This window comes from Manduca sexta, chromosome 28 (genome assembly GCF_014839805.1).
Source record: "Manduca sexta isolate Smith_Timp_Sample1 chromosome 28, JHU_Msex_v1.0, whole genome shotgun sequence".
In the NCBI taxonomy this organism is placed as follows: Eukaryota; Metazoa; Arthropoda; class Insecta; order Lepidoptera; family Sphingidae; genus Manduca; species Manduca sexta.
The window spans coordinates 8016515-8032466 of NC_051142.1; the positions used below are offsets into that span (position 1 = coordinate 8016515).

At 37.7% G+C, this 15952-nt stretch overlaps 1 pseudogene; it reads right to left on the minus strand.

Annotated features, from left to right (window-relative positions):
- LOC119191004 overlaps positions 1–15952 on the minus strand; it is a 35504-nt pseudogene that overhangs the window by 656 nt on the left and 18896 nt on the right.

Consider the following 15952-nt stretch of genomic DNA (forward strand, 5'->3'; position numbering starts at 1 on the left):
AGTACGAGTTGAAGTTGTTCATCTTTCGCAGGGCTTTCATCACTTTTAGGAATTTGCTTGCGTATTTCTCACGTTCACGAGCCTCCTCCTGTAAATGAACTACAATATTACAAAAAAATCCTGTGTAAACTCTAAGTACCACATTAGTTATAGTATACCTCGTTACCGACACGGAATATAAATAATTTCGCTTTTTTTTTTCGTCCTGATTATTTTCCCTGCATTCCACTACAATAGTGGATGTAAATACCTCCTATGATATCATGAAACTAAAACGTTGATAAATGTAGCCTTGTTAAATACGGTCGTAATTTATACACAAAAACAACATCTGAATTAATACCTGTTCCAAAATCCTGGACGAGCCCAATAGCTCATTTTGTTGAAGTGCTCGGTGAATCGAGTGAGGTTCGGCGATCTCTTCAGACTGGTCTCTCGGCCACGAGAGCACCTCGGCGGTGGTGATGCGGATAAACAGCGCCGCGTCGAGTAACGTCATCTGTTCCGCAAGCTCCGTCGCCTTAAAGTCGAGAAGCGTGTCGCGACGCAGGGATACTGACCCGTAGCACGGCGTCTCATATTCGTATCTATTGTTGGTCTAAAATTACAAATATTCTGTTAATATTGGAACTATGGTAAGTCACATCTCAACCAAGTTGTCCAATGATTTAATTTTTAGTCCATTGAAATGTTAGCATAATACTTACTTGTTGGAAATGCAACTGTTTTGTTTATCGACTAGAATCTGTCTCAGGGCTTTGGCTATGGCCAATTCCTCAATGTCAACCAGCCAGTATATGAACTCCATTATCTCTTTCATAAGGGTAACATCCAAATCTGCCAATCTGTAATAAAAAATGCAACTTCACTTTTTGTTTTCTACAACCTATACAAAAAAGCGTACCGTTTACATTTTTATTTAGACGTGTAGCATTATTGACGGCACAGTGGAATATAGGGTACATAGTACAGTACGTACGTGAGGTCGGCGACGACGCGCGTGAGCAGCGCGAGCGTGGAGCGCAGCGGCTGGTGGCGCGCGCTGTGGTGCCGCGCGCGCCGCACCAGCCGCGCCACCAGCGCGCCCGGCGGCACCCACGTGCGGTACGTCGCCAGGAACGCCTCCTGGTACGCGAAGTCTGCGCACAACACACCGTCAGCACACGCCACACACACCTACTACTACTGAACGACTCTTTCCGGATGCCAATTACCGACCCATGGTAAGAATAAACCAATCAAAAGTCATTTATTAGCATGTCAAACAAACTTTATTCTGATTGGTTCAGTTTTGCTATCAATCCAAAGGTCCACGTTAGGATCGTGTATTCAATTTCGCCGTATGCGATAACATACTTATATAACACATTAGTGGACCCCAATATAATACTTTTGTTAAACTGATTTATTTTGTCCCACACTATATTATTTAACATAAAAAATTTAATAAACCAATAGTATTTTTATTTTCATAATTTGAATACTAACACGAAGACAAGACTAACTAATGGCGTTTAGGCCATATCTGTTTTCAATAATACTTTTGAAACGCACTTGCATAGGGACAACACATCTATAAATCATAATCCCGAAGTCAAGTGACTATGAGACTGATTTTGTATGTAGTGGCCTCGGAATAAGTCGTTCTAATCGTTTTAAGTAAGCTAAACTAAAGCTGGTGACATATTTTTGTAGGTAAAAAATATTGCATATCCCATACGAGTAATGTAACTGATAGCCCACAAAGGTTACGTCACCTGTCATGCTGTGCTGAAGCTCAAAAGACGCTGTGCGAAAATTGTAGTTTATAATGCGAAGTCGAAATTTAAATACCAACTATATCAGCGAATATATTTTATTAACGCACGCATGCAACATTACTTAGTTACGACTTAGAATAAATTCAAAATAATTCGTAATATCAACAATCTTTGTATTACGAGGCCAGAAAGCTGCGACTACTTCTAGACTATGTACTCTAAATGATGAAATTTCGATTGCACACCGTAACGTGTTTGTGAATCAAGCGTTAGTTTTTCGGCTTCAATTATAATCTATTTTCTGCTTTCGTGCACTTAAGGATTTTGGCATGTGCAATTTAATAAGAAAAATAGCATCATACATATTTGACAAGCAACATCAGCATAGCTAATATTATATTAGTAAATAGAAAACCAGCGAGTTTGTTTCAGCCCCGATTCATAGAATGAGTCAACCACTTACACTCGTCCGTCTCTGTAAAGTGAAAGCATGACAGTTCAGAGGTTAGGCCGTTAGAAGCATATGATCAAGAAGTTTACAAAGATTTAACCGGCTTATTAAATGATTCCATTAACTTGCCTATATGTATAGCTTCAGGATAATTATCATTTTGTAAATAAGCTACCCTCACATTAAATATTTATTCTTTATGCTAGCAACTATTTCATTGCTTTAGATAATTTAAAATTAATTAAAGAATAATTAAAAAAATTGATTTCAATGTAATAATAATGAAACCGATTTCATATCGGTGTTTGAACCGAGTTGGAAGAAGTAAGCAATGTACGAATGTATGGAAATCACAGAGCTACCCAAATGCATTCATGCCTGTACCCTGATTTTAAATATGGATGTGATTATTAGGGTTTCATTCAAGGACAATGCAATGTTCGCATGTGAGACGCGGTGCGCACCTTTGGTAGCCTTGGTGGCGAGCACGATGAGCGCGTCGGGGTGTCCGCCGCGCACCTCGGGCCGTCCTTGCTCGGCGCCTTCAGCACCAGCCACGAGCTGATGTCGGTCTGCAGGATGATGTCCTCCGAGTCGCCGCCGCCGGTCGAGGGGCTCGCTGAATTTTCGTTGTTCACCGGAGCTGGCTCTGTACTTTCTTCACTTCGCTGTGAAATCATTCAGTTATTCGAGTTAATGTATATTTGTCCGCAGGTTCAAATCCCAAGTTCACACACCTCTGACTTTTCTAAATCATGTGTGTATTCTTTGTGAATTTATCGTTCGCTTTAACGGTGAAGGAAAACATCGTGAGGAAACCTGCACATCTGAGAAGTTCTCTATAGGAATTTCGAAGGTGTATGAAGTCTACCAATTCGCGCGAGGCCAGCGTGGTGGACTAAGGCCTTATCACTAATTATCAAATAGGAATCTTGAATCTAATCGCGCACCGCGTTCGCAAATTGTACATGATGACAACCAAGTTTATTTGATCACTTAAAAATACAATTAATGTCTAAATCAGCAATGCATAAAAATATATCGTAACAACTATCATACCTGTGAGGGTACAGGCGACGGGTGGGCTGTTGAACGAGCATCTCCAGCTCGTCCTCCAGCGGAACTTGCCCGGAACTGTCGTGCTCACAAACGAGTCATCAGAGTTCTGGAAATACAACAATTATTTCACTTGTAAAATATTCATACATCATAATTTTATATTTATTTTATAAAAATAATTATTAAACATTATTATCCAGTTTTTCAAAGTTATAAGTAATATTACATTCACTTACGATGTTATTCAATAGAGTTTCATCGGCAGAGCTGTTGTGAGAAGAGGGTCGCGGTGACGGCGGGGGCAGCAATTCGTTGCTCGAATGTATCTGAACCTACAAGTAAATAATTATATGGTTATGGGGACATCCTCTCGTTAATTATGTTATTTACCTCATAATGTTCAGAATAATTCTTAATGTTTAAAAATTTGTCTATCACTATTTCAGGATTATACACCTTAGCCGGGTGCATAAGGACTTCAAAGTGATGTTTACTTATTGAGTAATTTTTTGGCACGACATGCCATTCTTGAAAGGAGATAAAAATGATCCCTCATCTGTAAATGCGCAATAGAGGCAATTCTCGTCCGGTTTGACAGGCAATACTCGCCTGATCTCAGCAATAATCTTATAAGTCGTCAGTCGTAGTGGGAATTAGCTTGTGCTATAATTGCATGTGGGTTTTAGTTCACCTCTGCGCCTAAGCCGTATGATGCAATAATAACCTAACGAATATTTTTAGTAATAATTGCATACGATTGTTGCTAGCAATAACTGTTCCGCCTAAATGAAGCTTGATATTTGAATATGTTAACCTGTTTGTTCTTATTCATTTTGGGCGGCAACGCGGAAGCAGCTCCGGCGGCAGCGGGCTCGTGCCGCTCGACGTCGTTAAACTGACACTGTCATCGGATCCACTGGAAAAAACAAATTTATAGCCTGTATTCGGGATTGTCGTTTTGTAATTACGTTTCGCTTTCTACCACATAGACCGATTAAACATTTTTCTAGTACCTACCGGATTTATGTTTACTGTCACTATTAAGAAAAAAACAAAAATGTTTTCCAACTCAAACAGTCGACTATGTACACTCAGTTACAAAAGTAGTTAAACAAATTCAAAATTGCAAATCGCCTTTTAACTTTTGTCTCCATATAAACAATCGTATTTTCTTCACTAAAATAAACTTTATAGGATGTTACTTTATTTTAGATAAAGACAAAAGAATAGTTAGGTTGAAGTTAATGTGTAAATACGTTTTAAAGTTTTGAATTTGTTCAGCTGCTTTTGTGGCTGACTGTACATAGTGAGTAGTAGTAGAAAATACGTTCATAAAGAGCGACACACTTTGAGCAGTTCTAATGGCTAAAACCTCTTGCAAGCATTTATCAGACTTTTTACAACAATATTTTAGGTGTAGTAGATGAAAAGTATAATGTATACCTGAGCGGTGGATTTCCAAAGTGCTGAACAGTAAACGACTGAGCAATCGAACGCTGTACTTGCTGATGACGCTGCATGCTGATTATCCCCGTGCTGGTTTGCTGGGCACTGTAATAGTCAACGCTTTCGTTATTACAAATTGTCTTATTTCACAATTTATTTATTCTTATTACAAAATTTGAATCACGATGTTTAGCCATGGTTACAAATATTTGGGACTAGAAAGTGAAACAGTAACTGACACATTAAATATTACAATTTGACTATGCCTCACATTACAAACTGTTTACAAATTTTCTTTTACTAGTACTACAAAACACAAATGACACATTACCTGGCCAAATTGTAGGTATGAATGGAATGTCGGAACATGTCAGACGGCGCAGCCGTTGTTGGGCGGGTGGCTGCAGTTGCCGAACATCTCCATGTACGCCATTACTGGACAAACATCTTTACGTCATCACTGATAACACAATAAACGCAACAAGGTGTAGTAAAATTCACACACTGATCTTCACAAGACAATGATCTACCGCCATGTTACAGCTAATGTGCTATACGACAACGAGCCGGTACATGAGCCTAGTATAAGCAATACTTGTGTCATGTTTGCTTCGCGGTGCCCGTAACAGCCTGATGTGCGGTGCACCTACAATGTAGTCAAACCAGGGTAAGCGGGCCCTGTCCGTACTATGTATAATTTTGTAATGTCTTGAAGAAAAAGGAATTTATCTTCTTCTGCTTAGAGCTGCACTCGCTATTGTAGTCTACTCTCTTTACATTACATTTGTAAATAAAGCTAAACAGCAAGAGTCCTACCGTCCGTACGCAAAACGACTACCTTCCAAATTCTTATACAAGGGGAACCATTATCCTGGGCCGATGACGTATGGGCAACTTGTAGTTTAAAGATTGAATAATTACTAATTAAAATTGTGAATAAATGTTTTAGAAAACGATATATTTTAAATAGTACAATACCAAGAATTAGTAACAAGGACGTTAAAATGCAATTTATGCCTTAGATGGCGAGAAATTTATGAGAAAAAAAACTCTGCTGAATTTATTTTCTGAAAAGTCTTACATCCACACTACGTCCATATTTACATATATTACATTTCAAAGCTTAATTACCCAGGTTTGACGTTAATAAAAACTAATATTTACAGCGGTGAATTCTACACACCTCACAGTTAGTGAATAATAAGATACACTAAAAGCTTGGACGGCACTCGTCCGCCTGATGCCGTCAGGGTGAAGGCCGCGGAGTCGAAGCGTTAATAACATTAATCATCCGACGTGATAACGAGCCGCGGCGCCCGCGTTACTGCTCCGCAACAGGAAGCGGCGAAGCGATACATCTCATCTGCATGTCGAAGCAAGCCGGCCGTCTTATGATTCTCAAGCTCTGTGATCTCATTTCGTTTGGGGGCAACAAGCCTGTTTAGTTGGACGTGTTACTTGTCAATATTATTATGTTTTATTAATACTGATAATAATAATCTTAGTCTTTAATAGTAATAAATAAAATTTTAAATATGTGTTTAAGTGCATTGACATCAATGAAAATAATAATGAGATCATTGAGTTTGAAAGTTACATCTAAAGTATACAAGAGTGAGTTTGAGTTTCACATAGAAGCAGTCTGCGTATGAATAATAAAATTATATTATTTATCCTTATGATCTAAAAGCCGTGGTGAGCACTATAAGCGTAATGATCGTTTCTCCAACATGTCCCAGATCTTGGAGTGAAACCTTGGATGAATAAGAATTAACAAAACACATTATCGAATCATTATATTAACATCGTTTAGATAAATAGTTTTCTATGTAAAACGTACTCTGCAATCGACGAACGAATGCACTACAATTTATATAGAAAAAATAACGTATCGAGTCAATACAAAGTTCGGTTTGCTATTTGATTGTGTACCAGATAGCGCCATAGCATGCATTGATCCACTCACCACTGTAGGCGACGCTTTGGAACACTGCCGCGCCGCACCGGCACAACAGACAAACATGCCGTTATAGCCCACATATAAACGTACCAAACAATCCCGGGAGTAGATGGGAGCATAAGATTATAATGTGCCGGTGAAAAAATTCAACATGATGAGTGTTTCTACCATATGTTTTGACGTTTAGGTCATGTGTAACACATGATAAGTATGCATGAATTGGTGTTTTTGTGGTCCTAGCAAAACACACTGGTACTGCTTTCACACATATTTAACGTTCATTAGACATGATCGAAAACTTCAAAACCAATAGTAAGCTCTCTTTATAAAATGTCGACACTGTGAATGATGTGAATGACAGCAGACACAGGGCGGCGTGACATTGAAACAATAATCGGAAACATTTCACGTGCGCGTTCCTTACAAACAGTACCATCCTTCTCAACACTTCAGAGGTAACATCACATCGATTCTTCAAACACTTGACAGTTTGCATAACAACACATAAGCATGCATGTTTCATCCATATCGTTCCACAGCATGACCAGCGTAAACGGAACCGTGAGTTGATTAGAATTTATCCCATATCTCCAAATTATACAGTACACCAACCATTGATCAATGAAAAAAATAAGTTATGTATCGCTATGAAACGTTTTTACACTGAATAAATACACTCTTTATGTTTATATATTATCTAGATTCAATTGTAATAACGATTTAGAATTATATAAGGTGTGTAAATTGAGTAAAAACGTAATCACAGTGTCTGGTGGACCCTTCATTATGGTATGAGTAGATAGATGAATGTAAGAGCGGAGTGGGTACTGACTGTGTTTCTTCTTGAGCGGCAGCGGCGGCGGGCGCGGCGGGTGGTGGTCGGCCAGCGTGTGCGGCCGCGCACCTCTGCGCGCCTCGCCGTGCAGCGAGCACGCCGCCCTGCACCACACGCGATACTCATTACTTACATATCATTCTATACGAAACATACCGAAAACTAATAACGAAACATAGGTAAACACACACAACACTCCGACTAATAAATATTCTAATTGTATTTGCAACCAATAAAAAAGATAAATAAGTACATAGATGGAATTAAAACAATGTAAACCAAAGTAAAAGTACGTACTAAGCGTCTAAAGTATAAACTCCCATAATGGCCAAACAATGCCAACTCCACGAAAGCATGACGGCATAAAATTCGCGTGACAATTATTCGACATAATGACTTTCATAAAAATATAAACAGCCTTCCAACAGGGTACTTCAATTTATGCAATTCATATGATTGATATGTTCATACAACCAGGACAAAGTAACACAGCAAGTGATGATAAGTCAAGGTTTGTCCAAATATTGTCGATTGATGATAGATGATTATTCCTCACCAGTCGACATAATTATGGCAGCTGTACGAAAATATATGGGATTGAGGCAAAAGTCAATGTCGATACCTAATTTCGACGTTGGGGAAGTGTTGCTGCACGTCGGCGCGGATGTTGCGGCGCGTCTTGGCGGGCAGCTCGGGCGGAGTCTCGCTCTCGTCCGACGTGATGCTCGCCAGTCTGCACACATACAATATATTACAAACACTGACTATTTGCAATGTTCGTCACTGACTAAAAGTCTTAACTTTAGACAATAGAACAATGTTCTCTAATATTAAGTTTATCTAATATACAACTAAAAATATTCTCTGTTGATATTATATGGGTTATTGAATGTTGGAATTTTTGTAGAACGTATACGGCTTCATTTTCAGACTATAAATTTTAAAATGTTTATGGGTAACAAAGTACCATCAGTCATCCGTAAATAATCATGTTGTATGTAGCACATCTGTACCACTGATCAGCTATAACACTAAGGAATCCAGGCCACGGATTCCCAAACAAATAATGATAATCTGTCTAAATAAGTGCTCAAAATGTGGTGTTACTTTTCTATAGTTATTAAATTCAGTGAACCATAACAAAATAGCTACAAACCAAATAAAAATAAAACATATGCCACTACTTGTTACATGTTATACTGTTTTAGTTTCAATAATAAATCTTTTATTTCTTTCTACTTAATGTCACTTCACCGAACCAAACCAGGACAAAATTTTACTGTCGCCACATTTTTTTTTCATATAAAGCCAAATTAAATTATATTTACAATCGATTTTTATTATACTAGTATGGTACTATACTAAATTGTGATTACCATAAAAACCCAAAAACTCGTTCAATGTTAAAACACTCGACGTGAGATACGTTAGTGCAACATTACACAGAACGAATAATGACAAAATTTAAAATCTAAAATTAACCTTTATGTAAGTATATATCTAATAATGTACTGTACAGTGATATTACACAAAAAGGACACTCACTTTGTGGAATGGTGCGTAGTTATACAGTTCATATTGGTTACATTCATGCGGCTTTCAAAGCTTTGTACTGTGCACTTCATTTCGGTCACACAGTCTGTACTGTTAAAAGTACTGCAAAAACAATAACAAAAAGCTTGTACACACATATTCAACATCAACGCAGTGCTAAACATTTTTATATTTAATTTTGATTGTAACCGCCACAAAATTAAACATGTGTTGGTAAATTAAGAGCCATAGAGACGAATTTGGTACTCTAAGCTCGAAACCTACAAAGTCGAAAAATAATTTGCATAGCGTTACGTTGAATATGTCTGTCATGAAAAACACAGAAAATAATGCAAAATGAATGAACAACAAACAATTATAACGACAAAGTAGTGAATGAATTTGTGCAATTATCAGTGAATTAACACAAATGTAAAAAATAAATCGTGAATAAATACACCGAATGTACCTGTCCGTATGGCTAGAGTAGTGATGGGAAGAGAAAGACGATGTGAAACTGTGCTCAGTGGAGATCTCCGCGTGACCCACGGACACGAAGCCGGACTCATTGGAGAAACTGGAAACAAGACGTACCAAAAATTAAATAAATTCCAACAGAAATATGGAGGGTAGATGCAAGAAGAACCATCTCTGTATATGAAAATGTGTCCGTCAAATTATATTTGCACCACGGTAGGAAATAGGTCAATTTTAAAGATAGCGACATAAGTTATAAGTGTAGGATATATAATTAAATTAAACAAGAAAACAAGTTTCCGCTTTACTGTGCATCATTTTTTCAAAATTATTCTACTCAGCACACTTCACCCTGTTTACTACAGCTAAATGAATGTCATACCCTCTTGCTACGCTAGAGCCATCGTGTTTATGAGTTGTAATCTGCTTCTTACTGCTGGACACTTTTTCAACTTATCTCCCATATAAGATAGTCCTCATTACCTCGACCCTACATAAACAAAGGCATTCAATATGACGAATGATGTAACACTGTAATGTGATTTAGAAATCATACAAATGATATAAGCTAGAACAACAATATGCATAAAATGATAGTATACCAACATGATGAGAAAAGCAACGACGAGACTTGGTGCTGTAATCAAAACAAGCAACGAAAATAATGTATAAAATAAAAAAAATCAACATTGTACATACTGGTGGACGTACCGATTGTGGTTCGAGTGCGGATGCATGTGCGCCGAGTTGACGTGCGACTCGTGCGACTCCACCGACGACCGCACCTCGCCCACGCTGTTACAGCTGCACAGCGCTGGAAACAAATACACATACCTTCACCAACGGACTCTCTGTATTACTCAAAATAACAGTATCCGCTTACATAACGTATAACTTAAATTTACAACCCTGAAGTTATAGGCTATGTACATTTCGTCATTCAGTTATATCATTTTTGATATTTGCTAAATCATGGCCAGCAGACAGTAAGAGGTCGAAAAAACTAACTGTAATAAACATGATTAAGTTTTTTCTAGACAGGTTCAATCATATGCCAATTATTTTTGTGTATAAGTATAGTATATAAGGCATCGTTACGCACCGAGTATCTCGTTGTTGGGCTGCGTGATGAACACGTGGTCGTGCGCGCGCTCGTCGTCCGCGGACACGTTCAGCATCGAGTCCAGCGAGCCGCTGCTGTGCGACTGCAGCGACAGTCTGCCGCACATACAAACATGCACGTTACAATACTTATTAAACATAAATAAATATTGAAACACATCATATTTTATTAGGGGGTAGGTTAAGACTGCTGACAGTCCGTTTAAATATTAGCGCATTGTCCATTCATGTCCACCAACAAACAGCAATGAGCTGACACTATTATTTTCGATTTGAGGAACACCTTGTAAAACAATCATTACAGAATTCTTCGAAAATATTTGAGAGATTTTCTTCTATCTGCTTACCTCTGCGCAATATACTGCTGCACGAAAACGAACCACGAGGTATTTTAATACGTAAATAATATTTATACAATTTTACCAAGATATAAGTTTCAAATTCTATTATTGCCCTAAAAGTAAACCTAGGTATATAAAATAAATATACGTAAGTACATTAGATACGAACCTATCGATGGAGAGGCCCAGTAGGGAGGTGTCGTTGGACTTGCGTTTGGGCGGCAGTGGCGGGGCCAACTCGATTTTTTCTATTTTCCTGTTACACAAATGTAACCTATCTCACTAATCATATTTTACCATATTACCGATTTACCATATTACGCTTATTTAATACTAAGAGGAGCAGAACGACTACATATAATATATATACACATAATATATCAGTTCGAAGTCTGGAGTTTGTTTCCGACATGGCGATAGGCTTGCTCTCTATTATTTCGTGCGACGGAATACACACGGCAATTAAGCAAGGCATCGGCACAAGTGGGTGCACTAGTTGAGCGCCTTTACCATATTCAGGGAAAACTGTTGTGTTCCGAGACATTATTTGCGGAGGTATTAATATATTAGTATTTGTTTACATTTAGGTTTTTCCTTCCCTACGGTGAATATGGCATAGACTATCACGGTAGTGTTAAATGCGCGAGTTTGTTCGATGACGCGGAACACGGTACGTATCACGTTTCTTGTATCCATATACATATGGATACCAATGTGTTTAGAATGATACTGTACGTCAATAAAATAATGCGTAATGCTGATCAAATACATGCGTATCAGCTAACAATATATGCGTATCCCCAATATTGTTAGCTGGCCTGTAGTACCCGTTATAACTCTACTACATAGAGTTTAAACCCAAGCGAGAGTTAGCTATTGAATGAAAACTAGAAATACATAAATTTTATTATTTATGGTTAGGTAGATTTTGGCTCGCTATTACGCATGTTTAGGAGGAACCATATATTATGTCCTTACAAGAATCACACGTGAAAGATAACAAAATGGCTTTGGTCTGTAACGAGTGTGACAGTGCTGTACAGTGGTCGCGGCTGACCTGGCGGGGCGCGCGGGCTTGGGCGGCGGCGAGTCGGGCGCGTCGAGCACGGACTCGGACGAGTGCGAGGCGCGCACGCCCGCCTCGCCGCTCGCCTCGCCCGTCAGCAGCGAGCGCTCCTTCGGCGTCAGCGGGATGTCTGCGACGACAATAAACCCATCATTTACTCACTTCATTATTAGTTGTTCAATGTACATGTTTACGAACGCATTTCTAGGTAAACAAAGTTCTCATTTCATTATTATTATTATTATTACCAGTACACACACATCTTTTTTGTAATTATTTAACACTTAAAAATATACCTTGATAGATTTAAGGGTTTTTGAAGGTTTGATGCCCTCTATTTAGAATTAATGGTGATGAAATAGTTCGGCACGTCAAACATCAGCACGTAAATGCATCATCATATCATAACATCCTTCGTTGGCTGATATTTGTTCCATGTACCAGGAAATAGTAAGGTAAATTGTAAGATGGTATTCGGCTTCTCTATAGTATCCACCTCTACTAAAATTACAATTCTGGAGACGTGAAAATTAGATATGAAATGAAGGTTGTATTTTTTTTTTGAGGCACGCAGCAATATTCATAATTTAACAATCGTAATCCACAAAATTATTTATTTTCGTAATTCTACGAAACATAATCATTTTTACCCGACCATTTATCCCTATCGAAACAATTTTAAGTGGAAAGCAATAAACTGAAAGCAATAGAAATGTAAAGAATGGTTCATTTAACGGCAACTTTGCATGAGAAAGTAAACAAAGCGCACGGTAAGTATGGGTTGCAAGCTAGATATTGAGTGACTCCACTAATGCGTGCCTTTAGAAACTGTGCTAACGTTCAATGTTATTGTTATAGTCCGACAGACATCCGCTAAAGATAGCCGATAAAGCAATTAATTTTAAACATCATCGAGTGAAAGAAATAAAATACTGCACATTCATTTCACATTTATATACGAATCAAACCGAAATGTTGGTTTGATCAAATTACAATGGGCATCGACCGAAATTTACGATTTCAAAACTGGCGTGAATAAAATATTTCAATGTCAGAAAAGCAATTACAACTGTACGAACGCAATCGTATTCGATCCGGTACGAGCGTGGAGTTGCACACATCTGACCGTTTAATCCCGTGAGTCTGTGAGCTTAGTTATGAAATGGCATCAAATATCGCCAATCTAGGCCGCCTGTTCTCTTCATTAACAAATTAACCTCGATGAATTAAAACATTACGACTACCTCTGTGGCTTGTTGCTTACTTGTTCTATTGTAATTTGTTACATATTTACGTCATTTTTACACTCGAACATTGACACGGTTTTCCGATTATTCATCAATATATTGTTATCATTTTAAATTGGTTAAAATGCAAAACACGCATCAAATGGCAAATAAATCCATGTTGCCACCAATCACTTTCATATTGAAATCAAAATACTAATATTATTTACGAGAAACAACTGAGAATGTGATTATACCATGAATTAACATAATATGAAATATGAAACTAATTCTCGGAGATAACAAAGGGACACATTGAATACGGAATATGAAACCAAATCAACTTTATGCAACTGCTGAATATTTTTTGTAAGCATAATGGAAACCACTGCGATGTAATAAAATGTAAAAAAGAACGAAATTTAAAACGGCTGTTGCCAATTGAGAATACTATACATCACTCCCATGCTTTGCGGGGCATTATATTGTCTGGACGCACGCTAGAATTACATCCAAATTAACTGATTCTGAGTTCTAACAAAATTCTATATTTTATAGCTAAAGACCGGAAAGAGAGTAAGTAGGTCATTTTGATAAGTGATAATTGAATCGCATCCTTACAGAATAACTGGTCTCTGCTAGTCACATATATTTATAACCTAGTCGTCCAGTACGCAAATGAGTTCGGTCATTAAAAAAAGTTACTTGTTAAATAACAACAAAATATTAAAACTGTTTCAGAATGCATGAAGAAGGGAAGGTGGATGATTTTTGCTGTCAGAGTTATTTCTTTATCCCGATTACTGGCTATATTTATACAAACAAGTCTGAACACATTTCGCTCTAATTATTTTTTTAAAATATAATTGAGTGAAATGAAGTTCAGCGTGATAGTTGAAGTAACCTGGTAGAGAGTTCCTCTGCGTGGAGGCGCGCGGCGACACGAGCGCGGGGCGCGGCGAGAGCGCGGGGCGGCTCATGTGCTGCTGCGCGAGGCTCGCCACCTCCTCCACGGCCGACGTCACGCCCTTCACCACCGAACTGACGTGCTCCGGCGACAACGCATCTGCAGAAGTGTCTAGCTCCTCATTGCCTGCGTCGGCGCGGAAGCTGACGGCTGTTATCTCGTCGCACAGTCGCAGTAACATCGCCAACGCTGTGCACAGACGCTTCACAGCGCTCGTAAAGGCGGGTGACCGGCTGCAGTATGGTTTTATTGCTGTAAACATAACGTCACTATATTAAAACCTGATGCCCAGTCGTTTCATGATGAAAATATAAAATTTTGTAAGGAAACAAGGTAACTCATACCTAAAGATTACGATTGTTTAAACAGTCAAGTTAAATAAGGGAATAATTATTTTTTACAATTTTAGTAATTGCTGCTTTAAGTACCTTTGTGTATGTTCGCAATGGACTCGAACACAATAGTGCCGTTGTCGGGGAGCATTTCCAATTTCCTCTTTGTTATTACGTCTGAAAAATGCTTCAACCCAAATGTCACCTGCGAAAATAATTATGTTAGATCAATAACCACTCATTTTCCAATATTGATAGCACAAAGAAAAATCATTAGACATCACCTCTTTGACCAGACGCTCCAATTCCTTGGCGGGCGTGACCTCCCCCTCTTCATTGAGATTGGGTTTAGCCCCCATGTTCCGAAGCTTAGGACTAAGCGGGGAATGTGATCTGCAACAAAAATATCACGTAAAATAGTTCAGTAGCAATGTAATATTAATACCGCGTCAGGATAGTTCTTGCATATTTCATAAGAGTTTAAATAGATATCATGATAGTCAGAAATGATAACCTAACTTAGAACCATTTTACATTAGACAAGTATCTATATAGGAAAACGTAAGTTTTATTCATAAAAATACCCTAACGATCTGGCACATTGTGTGTGTGACATGTGTTACACATCGCATATACGTATTCGGTTGTGGAAGAATCATAGCCGTATTAAACAAGGCCGGCCGTGTGGTTCATTGGCCATTGTTATTTTTATAAATAAATACAAAAATAATGTTCTATGTACCATCCTGACAACTTTTTATCTACCCGTTCCATTAAAAGTATCTTATCGAGAATAGCGACTTACGTTGACAGTAAGTAATGTTCACAAAAGCATCTGAACTTGAATTTTAATGCTTGTCTATAAAAATATATTAAAGATACATAATAGTCAATATTGTTAAGTATTTTTAATTTCTTTTATAGGATTTAAAAATATGTTAACCTATGCTATATTTTACTCAATATTTCACAAGACCCAGAATTTATTCTAAGTTTATATAAATTTTATCACGTTATTTTTATTGTTTTTCTTTGTCTATAATCATCTCCCTTTTAAAAAAATCAATTCCTTTGCGACACGTCCACTCATTATTGAAAAATGAATTAGATATGGAAAGGGAAATATGATACTCGATTAATTTTATAACTTTAATTTGAAAATAATATATACTCGAAATATAAATGAAAACAATAAAATATGACAGTATCATAAAACTTACGAAAGTTATACGATTACTTTTATAGAAACGCAAAGGCCAAAGCCATGCAGCCTGATATAACATAGAGTAATCAACTAAATTGGTAAAATCGTGACATCACAATTAATTCTTCTGAATTCATTTTAGTTATCCAGCTACTCGAACAAAATTAGACAAA